Genomic DNA, 14,168 nt, shown 5'->3' with positions numbered 1-14,168 from the left:
GTGTCTCTGGTACTTCATAGATTTAAATTATTAAATTAAATAACGGACCCAGGGCTTGGAGTTAGCGGAGACGCTGCTCCTTTGAGGGGTATGCTGCTGAGGCACTGTTGCAGGTGGCAGAAATAGGGTGGATGTCATTGTCCTGAGGCCTGTGGTTAGCTGTAAGAACGTTCTCGGTGGGAAGGCTCCATGTTTGCTGGTCCGGGACTGGATTCAGCTTGGCCTTTGGTGCTCACCAGGACCTCCCAGGGAGTGGCGCCCCCTCCCTGCCACCTTATCCTTAATACTGGTCCAGGAAGGGCTGGTGTATATGCTCAAGACCTGACAAAAACCTTCACTTGGGTGCACTTTACTTATTCTTCCCAGGATCCTCCCTTCCATTTGCCAAGACAACTCCTCTCCCTTCAAACCCTCTTCAAGCTTCTCTTCAAGAGCATTTGTTTGGGCTTTTCTGTTAGAGTAGTCCTCATGGTCCATTAAAACTGGAACTGAGGTGATTGGTAACCAACTTCCCTTGCCCTTTCTTGAAGGCGGGAAGGAGACAGTCTTTAGTCATTCCAAAGGGAAAGGGTAGGTGGCTTATTTACATTCTAGGCCCTCTTTCCATGAGTTCAGTTCTTTAAACAAAGTGAGAGCATGAGTGTCCCCGAAATTAAAAATCTTGTCACACATTACCTTCAGGAGTCACAAAGCCAAAGAGAAGGAATAGGTTGTTAACGTATTTGAAATGTTGAGAATCACTGCTCAACGACCTACTTTATTATTTTTGTATTTCCAGTATTCCTATATATAAACTAGGTAGGGGGGACTTGTGCCTCAAGAATTGACAGAAGGAAAAAGAGGCTGCATATTTCAGTTATCCACAGTATTTTACCTGTATGTAGTTCACTAAACATTGTTTATTTCTTAATAAAGATTTAAAAAATGTAATATCAGTACTCAATGTGGGATTCAAACTCACAAACCCAGGATCAAGAGTTGCACGCTTGGGGCGCCTGGGTGGCTCAGTGGGTTAATCCTCTGCCTTCGTCTCGGGTCATGATCTCAGGGTCCTGGGATCGAGTCCTGCATCGGGCTCTCTGCTCAGCAAGGAGCCTGCTTCCTCCTCTCTCTCTCTCTCTCTGCCTGCCTCTCTACCTACTTGTGATCTCTGTCTGTCAAATAAATAAATAAAAAAATCTTAAAAAAAAAAAGTTGCACGCTCTACTGACTGAGCCAGCCACGTGCCCCTCAGTAAACATTAAGCACCACCAGAGCTAGATTGAGCTCGGGAATTGGAAGATTCTGAGATAAATGGGACATAGCTCTTACCCTAAAGAAGCTTGGAGAACAGAGGATAAAATAGGTTCTAAGAATACATGCAATGTGCAGACTATGGAACAGAAGTGGGAAACATTGCACTTTTTTTGTGAACGAGAACAGAGGTGGTGTTTGAAGGATTGAAAGATGGGTAAGACTTGACAGCTAGAGGTACAGTCATTCTGGAATAGCCCCCCACTGTCCATCCCACGCCTCTGTTAGATCAGAGCAATGTCATTTGGGGGATTGATTCTATCCCTGCTCCCTGGATACACTCTGATTGGTTCAACCTTGTTGGTGCAACCCTGCATCCTTACTGTCATAATTAATTCAGGTAACCCAGACCTGAAGCATTTTGTTGGATGGCAGATGTGGGTTGAATTTGCATGAATCACAGGCATTTTCTTGGAATTCCATGACACTGATGCTGTATTTCCTTCAAGTTGCTAGTTACTATAATGTATTGACAGGGAGCAGGGAACTGTAGGGTCTGCTATGGGGGAAGCAAGTCTAAGGACAAAGTTGACTCCGAGATGGGCACAGAGCGATGGAAAGGCAGAAGAATGGAACTTGAGTACTCTTCTAACAGGTACAGGAAAGTCGAAATCCTTCAACATCTTATAGTTACATAAGCTGATAAATTCATTTAACCCTACTGGATAGTTCACATGAGGACTTCTGTACTGGAACCAAAAGTATTATAGATGATGAGATGGGGGAGGGTGGGCATTTCAGGGAAGCTCAGTTTAGGCTCTTGAAACATCATAACAGGCAAAAGGGGAAGAGATGACATGTGCCATATTTGGGGGAGGGGCGCAAGGGTCATGAATGGCAGGCTGAATTTGAGGAATTTCAGAATTTTACAGCTGAACATAAGTATAAAAATCACTTGTTCCAGACCTTCTTTTGTCATATGAAGAAAGGGAGGGTTAGGAAACCCAACTTTTCAGGGTTTCAGTTGGGGAAACCAACTTTTCAGGGGTTCAGCTGGGTGGTGGCGGGCTTGGTCGTAAAAGCTGCCAGTCTGTTCTCTGGATCCTGCCTGCCTCCCCACTTTGTATGTGATCACAGTGCCTGGCCTCCGGACCAGTTTTACTTTCTCCTCAATGTCCCATGTAACTCGGACAAGATGGCGCCTGTCATTTCTGCCCAAACTCTTATTCTTCCCTCTCTGTGTCCTGTCTTGAGTTACTCAAAACAGAAATGTGATTTTTTTTTTCTTCCCACTTAAATGTTCTTCTTATGTGATCTTGCATACCTTCTCTCAACCTCGTATCCGGATGACTCCCAAACATACAGCCTTAAGCCCATGACTTTTAGACTCTTGGATACATTTTCCATCTGTACATTTTCATCAGAAGTTCTCAGAAGTATATTGGACTGAACATGTCCCAAATGCCATAGATTTGTCTTGTTTGCAAAAAAGCCATTATAGCAGACTAGTGGGTCTACTTGTCACGTTTCTGGGATTTGTTCCCAGTACTGCCTTCTCTCTGAATTGAACCCTCCATCCCCACTAATTAACCAGTTGGTCAGTACTATTTCTTTATAAAGGTTTCCATTTCCCCTATCCACTGCCATTGTCTTTATTCAGGTAATCAACGTTTCTTTCTTTCTTTCTTTCTTTTTTTTTTTAAAGATTATTTATTTATTTATTTATTTGACAGAGATCACAAGTAAGCAGAGAGACAGGCAGAGAGTGAGAAAGGGAAGCAGGCTCCCCGCTGAGCAGAGAGCCCAATGCGGGGCTCTATCCCAGGATCCTGGGATCATGACCTGAGCTGAAGGCAGAGGCTTTAACCCACTGAGCCACCCAGGCACCTTCAACGTTTCTTAATCAGAAATTGAAAGTCCGTCTCCTTGCCCCCAGTCTTGCATTACTCCTAACCTGTCCCCCACCCCCACCAATTGTCAGTGATAGTTCTAAAAGGGACATTTTAGATGACACTGTAGTGGCCCCAGCTACCAATCTCCCCTGCCCCCAGCGTTGTGATGGCTGTTTTCTTGGCCATTTGACTTGTTTGTGACCCAGCTGAAGTCTCTTTCCCCCACAATGCACAGCCTTCGATGGCTTTGCTCAGATTTTCCTCCCCATTTTTATCTTTTGCTCAGCTACATAGGGTTCAGACAAAGCCACTCTTGGCCAAAGTCATGTTTAAGGCCCCTTACGCGGCAGTTTTGGGTTTTTGCCTTTATTGGTGTGTGTGGTTTGTTGCAAATCAGGGAGTTGTGTCATTGCCATGTGTTAGTTTTGCCCAACTTTAGCTTGGAGCTCCCCTCCCATGGCTCTTGAAAAGACAAGCCTGGGCGTAGGCACTGTCTTCCAGACTACTGGCTGCGCTTGTGATATTATTCGTAAGCCTGGCTGTCTGGGAGTCGTCCTCTGCACGAGCAGCTTATTGTTCAGCCAGTGTTTGGTCAGAGGCGGTGCTGGAACCCCTTGTAGCAGGAGGCGTCCGCCGCGTGATGGTGGATCTGTACGGCTTGGGCTGCTTTTAAGTGTGTACCAACCCTCTGTGACTGCTCACGAGTGGTCATAGCCTGACATGTATGCACCGCTTTCCTGAGACCCACATCACCTCCAGGACCAAAGCTAATTTCCTTTTTTTCATTGTTGCTTGTAAATATTGGAGAGGAAGAGTGAATGTGTAAGAGGCACAAGTGAACACTGGCTGTATCTTAAGAATTGCAAACACTTATTTGTTCAGGACTGAGATATTTCACAACCTCTTTTTTTCAGTTGTAGATCTTCTGTGGAAACCTGAGCCTGCTAGTTGCCCCTTAATCCAGTTTTCCTGTTTTTATTGCCAATGGCACATCGGATTTTTAACTGGCCATATAGCCATTTAAAGACTACATTTCCCAGCATCCCTTGGAGGGAGGTGTGGCCATGTGACTCAGTTTGGGCCAATGAGATGTAAAGGTATCATGTTTGATTTCTGGAAAGTGTCCTTAAGGGAAGAAGCACACTCATTTTTGTCTCTCTTTTTTTGCCTCTGGAATGACTGTATAAAGGCTGGGTCTTGAAGAGTTACCTTAACAGTTGATGAGGCAAAAGTTATAGAATTCAGGGTCTCTCGCAGTTGGTAGAACTGCTCTACAGTCCTGGGCTATCCACCTGTGGACCTTAAAAATGAAAGAATAAAATCACTTTTCTTTTTTTAAGATTTTATTTATCTATTTGACAGAGAGAGAGAGATCACAAATAGGCAGAGAGGCAGGCAGAGAGAGAGGAAAAGAAGCAGGCTGGCTCCCCACTCAGCAGAGAGCCCAATGTGGGGCTCGATTCCAGGACCCTGGGATCATGAGCTGAGCAGAAGGCAGAGGCTTTAACCCACTGAGCCACCCAGGCACCCCTAAAATCACGTTTTTAAGCCAGTATTAATTTACCTTTATTTGCATGCAGTAATGAGTCTAATACTAATCTCATTGATGCAGCACTAGATCAATTTTTAAATAGAAAGTGAGAAATGTGTTAGGTTATGTTTGAAAAAAATGCTATACCATTTTGTGATGGAAGTGGTTAATCAAAGATCACAATGAGGGATGCCTGGGTGGCTCATTGGGTTAAGTGTCTGCCTTTGGCCCAGGTCAGGATCCCAGGGTCCTCAGATCAGGTCCTACATGAGGCTCCTTGCTCAGCAGGGAGCCTGCTTCTCCCTCTGCCTGCAGCTCCCCCTGCTAGTGCTCTCTTTCTCTCTGATAAATAAATAAATAAAATCCTTAAAAAGAGAAAAAGATCATGATGATATGCCATTTAAAAAAAAACAGATTTCTGATGTAATTGACATACAATTTACAACTGTACATGCTCTAATTATTCAGCTTGTTAAAGCATGACATATGTACACACCTGTGAAACCAGCATCTCAATTAAGATAATAAATATTTCCATCGTACTCAAAGTTTCTTCTGCTCTTTGTAATCCCCCCTTCCGGCCTCTTTCTTCTTCCTGCTTCCATTCCCCAACTCTAGGTGATCACTGATCTGCTTTCTCACGTTAGATTGTTGCTGGATTATTTTTATTGCTGGGTAACATTGCACTGTAAAGGTATATCACAATTTGTTTATTCATTCACTTACTGATAATCACTAGGTTGTTTTCAATTTTGGGTATTATAGATAGGACTGGTATAAGTCTTTGTAAGTCATTTTGTGAACATCTTTCACTTATCTTAAGTAAATGCATAGGAGTGGAATGGCTGAGCCACATTGTCTGCTTACGTTTAATGTTTTTAGAAACTGCAAAATGGTTCTCTTAAGTCTTACCTCCCCACTGGAAGTGTACATGGGTTCAGTTCCTCCACATCCTCATATTTGATATGGTCAGTCTTTTAAGTTGTAGACATTGCAAGAGTCTAAAAGATCTGGTTTGGTATCTCATTGTGGTTTTAATTTGCATTTCCTTAAGACTAATGATGCTAAGAATCTTTTCATCCTTTTCCTTGGTACATATCTTCTTTGGGTGTCTCTTCAAATCTTTTGCCTAATTTTTATTGGATTTTTTACTGTCTTATTATTTCCTAGTAATTGTTGCTTCCTTATTATTTATTGTTGAGTTTTGAGAGTTCATTATGTTTTTTGGTTGTAATTTCTTTATCAGACATATGGTTCACAAATATTTTCTCAAGTCTGTGACTTGTTTTCTCCTCTCCTCCTTTGAACAGTATTTTTCAAAACACATGAGTTGTTAATTTTGATTAAGTTCCATTTATCAATTTTAATTTTTTTGATTTATCAGTTTTTATTTTATTTTTTTAAGATTTATTTATTTATTCAACAGAGATCACAAGTAGGCAGAGAGGCAGGCAGAGAGAGAGAGGGGGAAGCAGGCTTCTTGCTGAACAGAGAGCCCAATGCGGGGCTCGATCCCAGGACCCTGAGATCATAACCTGAGCTGAAGGTGGAGGCTTTAACCCACTGAGCCACCCAGGTGCCCCCTTTTTTAAATCAATTTTTAAATAGATCTTTAAACCAAGGTCACAAACATTTTCTCCTAGGTGTTCCTTTATAACTTACAGCTTTAGGGTTTTACCTTAGGTCTATGGTTCATTTTGACTTAATTTTTGTATATGTTGTGAGGGATGGATTGTTCTTTTTTCCCTCCCTCCCTCCCTCCCTTCTTCTTCTTTCGAGTTTATTAATTTTTTTCATTCTCAAAGATACAGGTTTTTATTTCATTGATTTTCTCTATTGTTTTCTATTTTTCTATTTCATTTATTTCCATTCTAATAATTATTTTTCCTTTATTCTGCTTCTTTTGTGTTTGTCTTGCTTTTCTTTTTCTAGTTTCTAAATGGATGAAATCAGTGGCAAGCAATTTGAAACTTTTCTTTTTTTTGAATATATGTGTTTAGCCCTATAAATTTCCATCAAAGTACTGCTTTGGTGCCACCAATTTTTTTGAACTGTTGTGTTTTCATTTTCATCTGGTTCAAAGTAACTTCTAATTTCCCCTTTTTTTTTTAAAGATTTTATTTATTGATTTGACAGAGAGAGATCACAAGTAGACAGAGAGGCAGGCAGAGAGAGAGAGAGGGAAGCAGGCTCCCTGCCGAGCAGAGAGCCCGATGCGGGACTCGATCCCAGGACCCTGAGATCATGACCTGAGCCGAAGGCAGCGGCTTAACCCACTGAACCACCCAGGCGCCCCTAATTTCCCTTCTGATTTTACCTTTAAGTCGTAGGTTTAGGAACGTGTTATTTAGGTTCCAATTATTTGGGGATTCCCCAAATATCTTTCTGTTGTTGATTTCTAACTTAATTCCACTGTTGTCGGAAAACATACCATGTGTGATTTGAATCTGTATAACTTTATTAGAGAGTTGTTTCATTGCCCAGAATATGGTCTGTTTGTAAATGTTCTGTGTGCCCTTGTAAAGAATGTGCATTTTGCTATCATTGGGTATTGCATTCTGCCGATGTCAGTTAGGTCTAGCTGGTTACTAGTGTTCAAGTTTTCTGTGTCTTTACTGATTTTCTGTCTACTTGTTGAATCAGTTATTACACAATGGGTGTTGAAATATCTATCCATACTATGGTTTATCTGCTTTTTGCAGTTTTGCCCATGTTTCCTTTATATATTGTGCAGCTCTGTTATTAGGTACATGAATCTTTAAGATTATTATGCCCTCTTAATGAAATGACTCTCTTTTTTCTTTTCTTTTTTTTTTTTTTTGCTTAAAAATCTATTTTGTCTTATATAAGATAGTCTTGCTTTCTTTTCATGAGCATTTGAATGACATATCTTTTTTTCCCTTTTACTTGTAACCAATTTGTATCTTGTTCAGTCTTTTCTCCTAGCTTCAAGAACCTTTGGAATACATTGTAGCAATGCTTAATTATCCTTGTTTATTAATGCTACATCTCTATAATTTCTGAATTGATTTTATTTGTGCTTCCCCCCCCCCCCCCCCACTAATGATAACTTTTTTTTTTCTTGCTTCTTTGCATGACCGGTAATTTTTAGGTAAATAACACACACACAGTGAATTTTACTTTGTTAGGTGTTTGGGACTTCTTGTGTTCTACTAAATATTTTTGAGCTTTGCTCTGTGATACAGCTGAGTTGCTTGGAAACAGTTTGATCATTTTGGGGCTTGCTTTAAACCCTTGTTAAGTGGGATAACAGCAGGTTTCAGCTGAGGGGAGACATTAGCCCACTACTGAGATAAAAACCCTTGTAGTTATTCTACCTGATGAGCAACCTATTAGATTTTTCACTCTGGCTGATAGGAACAGAAATTATGTCTGTTCCTATTTAAGCTGCGAGCATTCTTCCTCCTTATGTGTTTAGGCGGTTTGTTTTGTCCCGGAGCTTGGGCTGTTGCCATACACACATGATGTACTGATCAGGGCGTAGCTGTATATTCAAGGGAGACTCCGCACACTTCTCGAGTTTTCTGTCTGTGTAGCTCACTCCTGTCTGGGACTCTGCCTTAGAGACTCTAACCAGGTCCCTCTGGAACTATCCACTCTCTCTTTTCTCCGTTGAGGGCGACTGCTAGGCTCTGCCTAGGCTCCTTGTTTTGTCAGTTGGGTCTTTTAGGAGAAAGACACTGAGATTACAAGGGGCTTATTAGGGGATGTCAACTGTGAAGGATAAAAATGGGCAAGAAGCTGGACTGCACAGTGAACGTTTCAGACTGTATGAAGATAGCCGAGGAGAGGAAAGGGGAATGGAGAAGGATTTGGGGCAGCAAGCACTTCAGACCACACTGGAGATCTGAAGAAGCTTCCAGCCGGTCAGCAGGGGGCGCTAGAGCAAAGACTGCTGGAGAGAGTCTTTTCCTGGGAAAGAAATGGCCAAACCTGCTGTGTCACTGTCGGGGGACCCCATGGGAAGACCATGGCCTTGGTTAAAAGTTCTGGCGAATTCTGAAGGTGCATAGAACTGTATCCCTGGAAGGCATACAGAAAGTTCTCTTTCTAGGAGAGACTGACCAGCATACCTCTCTGGCTGCCAGTTTCATTGTACTGAATGATTACAGCCTCCCTTAGTGAATAATTCCATTAAAACGAAATCTACACTGTAAGTTATGATGTGTGTTCTTTGTTGACTGAACCCATGAACACTTATCTAATGAAGATTTATTGACCTACTACTTCATATTCAATACCGTTCCAGCCTCTAGAAATACGGTGTCAAATAGACATTGTACCTCCTCTCAGGGAGCTCACCTTCCCGTGGGGATGCATTCAGTTGGGCCACGAAGCTATTGACTTTAGATGTCACACAACCTAGCAAAGTATACACACCAAACTTGAGATCTCTGGGGCTTGAAGTCACTGGGCTTGTCCAGCAGAGGAGTCTAACAGGCAGGCTCCCAGAAATTACCAAATGCAAACCCACATGACCTCTTCCTCCTTCACTCCACTGTTCCCAGCCACAGAGCTCAGGAGCTGTCCCTCAAAAACATATACAAGCCCACCAGCAACTGGGGAGCCTCCGTTCCTTGATAGGGAAGAGAAACATTCTGGCATTTACTCATGTAAGCCCGCCCACCTCTAATGTCAGGTGACCCCTGCTTCTAATTCTATTCTGAAAAGTGAAAATTTAATTCCCACCTCCTTGGTTCAATCATACACACTCAAAGTCTTTCATTTAATAAAAGTGTTCCTGTTTGCTTTAAAAAAAAAAAGGTAATACAGAGAGATTAGGACATTGTAGGTGATAATAACTTATAAAAATGTACAGCATCAAAAAAAGATTTCTAATTTAACATTGTTATTCATTGTCCAATTCACTCACTATAGACTACGGCACAAACCAGATTGGCCAGTTGAGAGAACATAGTTTCTTTAGGTATCCAAAACCAAACATGTGAAATCATTATGATGAAAATCAGCTTTTGGAGGATAGGATTAATTCCAGGGTTAATTTTCACTGGTAATAGTTCATCAAGCCTAACGTGTCCTTAAGTTCTAAAACTTCCCTCACTCAACCACTAATTCACCTGGAAAGAGACATCAGTAAATGATACATGGTCTAGTGATGTGGTTTTCTACCAAAATCTAGTTGCATACCCTTCTTGGAAAAACAGAATTTAGTTTAACACCCCTCGAGGGCTAGATATAGTCTAGGCTCTGAGGAGAGGAAAATGCTCTAATATCCTAAACTACAACAGAATCAAGAACAAATTAGGGGGGTTGCCCGGGTGGCTCATTGGTTAAGCATTTGCCTTTGGCTTAGGTCACGATCCTGGAGTCCTGATATCGAGCCCCTGCATTGGGCTCCCTACTCAGTGGGGAGTCTGCTTCTCCCTCTGCCCCTCGGCCCCCTTGTGCTCTCTCTCTCTCATAAATAAATAAAATCTTAAAAAAAAGAGAATAAACTAGAGGCTGGGATATTCAATTGGAAAGACCTCCCAGTCCTCCCCCTAAACCCCAACCAACAGTGCAAATATTGATTTGTCCCCTTTTGGTGTAGGTTTGGAGCAATGCTGCTGAATTCCTCTTTCATAGACAGTAGAAGGTAGAGTCTCCCTGAATCTCAAGCTTAGAAGTTTCTGCTCCCATACAAATTGCTGAGACAGGGGAATATATTCTTGGTCATCAAGACCACCTGGCAGTTTGGCATGATTTGTAGTATATTTATTTTTGAGGATAACAGATTACAAGTTATTTTTAGGTCTTTAGAAGGAAGATAACCTTTCATTATATTAACATTGTAAAATACTGCAGGTCCTGGCAGCTTTATGAATTCCATAGCCAGAGTATATGATGGGGGATCCAAGCTAGTTGGATGGGGTGTGTGGTGAGGAGCTGGAAGGTTTCACTGAGGACACTTCAAAGGGGAGTTCATAGAGGAGTTAGGGCAACGGTGATTGGCGGTAAGAGCAGTTCAAGGACAGGCAGCACTTGGTGGAAGGCCCTCAAGCTCTGGAAAGCTTGACATTTTTGATGAACTAAGTAAAAGACAACATAGCTATGAATAAAGAGAGTAGTGCAAAGTGAAGCTAGAGAGAAAAGTAGGGGGTTGATTACACCAAGTGTTGTGAACAGTCTTCTTTTTCCAGAGGTTCTCTCACTCTCTCGCTCTATCCCACTTATTCATTCATTCATTCATTCATTCACTCATTCATTCAATTTTTGGAGCCAGCCACTGTTTGGAGCGCTTGGTATATTTTAACTTATTTATTCCCCACAACAATCTAGATGCTATTGTTTTCCCCATTTTACAGGTAAGGAAGTAGGTCAGAAGGATTGAATAACCTGTTCACAGTTCCATATTTACGGAGTGGTTAGAGCCGGACTTTGGATCCTGAACTCCACTCCCTCCCAAGAACAATGGGATGCAGTAAAGGATTTTAAGTAGAGGAGAGACATCATCCATTCTATGTGTAGGAGATGGCTCTACCCAGAATGTGGAGAAGGAATCTGATAACAGCAGGTAGACCCACCAAGGGTCTATTGTAATGCTCTCAGGGAGAAACAATGGTACTTTGATGTATGGCAGTGACTAAGGAGATGAGGTTAACTGAGGGATATTTAGGACTCACACTTGACCAGACCTGGTGATCGGAGGTGTCAAGGATGGCACACACACCACTGGTAAGAGCAAGGAAGTGGATGGTGGGGTCATTTACTGACTGGGGTGCTCTGACGAAGGAATGTATTTGAAGGGGAAGGTGGTCATACCCACTTATTATGTGTTGAGTTTGGAATAAGCATTTGGGATGGATGGGCATGGAGCATATGGCTAAAGTCTGTGCTGGATATAAGAACTCACCCTCCTCCCGTCAATAGTATAGATGTTAACTAAAGCCATGGAAAGAGAGACAGTTGCTGGAAGAAAGCATAGACTGAGAAGAAAAGGGTGAGGGCTCAAGGATGAAATGGAAAACAAAAGCTAACCTATTGATACCTTTGAAGAATCGACCGTGTTGCCTTATTGCCCAGGAAGACGTTTTCTGAATTACGAATTAGTGACTGCAGATGGAGGGAACCAGGCTTGTAATAAGAATACTAGCTTAAATCTTGGCTCTGTGGCATTTTAGAAAGCAAATGGGCACCAGACGTTCTTGCTGTGGCCAGGGACTGAATGCCTTGGAAGCTAGTCGTCTCTGGGATGCTTCTCGTCCTCCCAGAATAGGGATTCATCGTGGACTTGACTCTGAAGTGGCTCTGGATGAGAAAGGCAGAGCATCACATAAGACTGCTTCATCTCACAAAGGACCAAATGGACATCCACCATTATTCTTAACTCATCTCTTAAGTGTTACGAAGTTGCAAGATTCGTGATTCGGATTCAGTGGAAAATGGACCAATTAGATTTTCTCTTTCTGACTGCTGGGTAGTAACTTACGGATACTCCCAGTATACAACACAGTAAATGCTGTTACTCTCATGTGCAGGATAGCTAAGATTGCCTCTAAACCATACACAGATAGCATCTGGTATAGAATGATAACAACTGTGGATTACATTGTTGAGCAAAGTCCTGTTAGGAAAATGCTTCAGAAGTTAAAACTGAGTAGTGATTCATTTAACCCAGATTAGAGTATCAATTGCAAAAGTTGTTTTGGGAGAATGTTAAAATAATTAGGCCAGTTAAATTATAATGTTTAAATATATTAAAGATTTTTAAAAAAAAGATTTTATCTTTTTTTTTGACAGAGAGAGAGATAGTGAGAGAGGAAACAGAAGCAGGGGGAGTGGGAGAAGGAGGCTTCCCACTGAGCAGGGAGCCTGATGTGGGGCTTGGTCCCAGGACTCTGGGATCATGACCTGAGCTGAAGGCAGATGCCTAATGACTGAGTCACCCAGGTGCCCCTATATTAAAGATTTTTTAAAAAATTTAAAATAATAAAATGTATGTGATTAAAAATGAAAAAATCTGTATCTATATCTATCTAAAATCTCTCTATAATATAATATAATATATGTAATATGCTATATTATATATATTATATATAATATATGTAATATGCTATATTATATATTATTATTTATATAATAATATATATAAAATATATAAATAGAATATATATAATATATAAAAAATATATTATTGGTATATTAAAATATACCAATATGCTATATTACATATATTATTATATATGTATTATATGTATCATACATACATATGTATTATATATGTATTATAATATTTTACTAAATATTATATATAATAACCTAATATGTATTATATACCTATTATATATAATATATATAACACCTATTGTATAATAATTCATAATACCTGTTGTAAAACATATATATATTTGTTTCTTTTATTTGTTTGCTTTGTCTTATAGGAAAAGCTGCCTTTTCTCTGGCGCATGGGAAATCTGGTATCCCAGGGAACGGTGTCTTGACTGTAGTCTTTTAGGTTTCTGATGTTGAATAAAAACATATTAAGGGATAAGAGGTTGGAGAACAGAAGAGAACAGATGGGGGTGTGGTATAGCACATTAACTAATGTCGTTCTGTATGGGCATTCGGCAGATATACAATAAATACTTTCAGATTGGATGAATAGATCAGAGAAGAGTTTACTGTGTCTACAAATTACATTCACCATCATTCCTTAATCTTTTCAGTGTAAATCTACCTTGTTATAGACTCTAGTCTTGTGAGCTTGACCAGTGCTCAAATATGTATGTAGAACACACCTAAGTAGAAATAAATCTTAGATAAAAATTTAAACATATACCCACATGTACTGTTAAAAGAGAATTGACAGAGATGTGTACAAATACTTTGTAAGAAGATCAGTATCTGGGCACCTGGGTGGCTCAGTCAGTTAAGCATGTGCCTAGGGCTCAGGTCATGATCTCAGGGTCCTGGGATCGAGTTCTGTATCCAGCTCTGTGCTCAGCAGGGAGCCTGCTTCCCCCTCTCCCTCTGCCTCTCCCCCAACTTGTGCTCTCTCTCTCTCTTGCTTGCTATCTCTCTCAAATAAATAAGACCTTTAAAAAAATAAAAAGACCCGTGTCTATTGAAGTGGGACATACATATCCTCTGTGATGTATCCGTTGTGTTGGATAGTGTCAGGAAGCAAGAACTCCTGTCTCTCTCAAGGTCCTTCTAACTGAACTGAGAAAATAAAATTGTTATGAGACAGATTAACAGGAAAAAAAATCAAATTTAATAGGTATGAGAAATCCACATAGACATGGAAATTCCAGAGATAAGCAAAATGAGGTATATATGCCATTCTGAACTAAGGAGAGGGGAGTAGGGGAGTCTGGGATTTCAGAAGAAAGGAACATATTTCACAGGATGATAAGAAGAGCAGATGTTTGGTAACTAGATGTTTGCCCTTCCCTACAGATGGGTCACTCAGATAAAATTCATCTCTGTTAATAACCCTGAGTCTTGGAAAGACCCCGCCCCATCAGTATCAACAGAAATGTGTATATGTG

General features: G+C 40.8%; 1 pseudogene; it reads left to right on the top strand.

The window, feature by feature from the left end:
- The first annotated feature begins 8,406 nt into the window (after nucleotides 1-8,406).
- Nucleotides 8,407-12,300, top strand: LOC125101225 (protein SPO16 homolog; annotated as a pseudogene).
- Nucleotides 12,301-14,168: the final 1,868 nt, after the last annotated feature.

Source organism: Lutra lutra, chromosome 5, assembly GCF_902655055.1.
Source record: "Lutra lutra chromosome 5, mLutLut1.2, whole genome shotgun sequence".
In the NCBI taxonomy this organism is placed as follows: Eukaryota; Metazoa; Chordata; class Mammalia; order Carnivora; family Mustelidae; genus Lutra; species Lutra lutra.
Note: the sequence above shows the minus strand (reverse complement) of the source record. Positions and strands in the feature narration are given on the sequence as shown.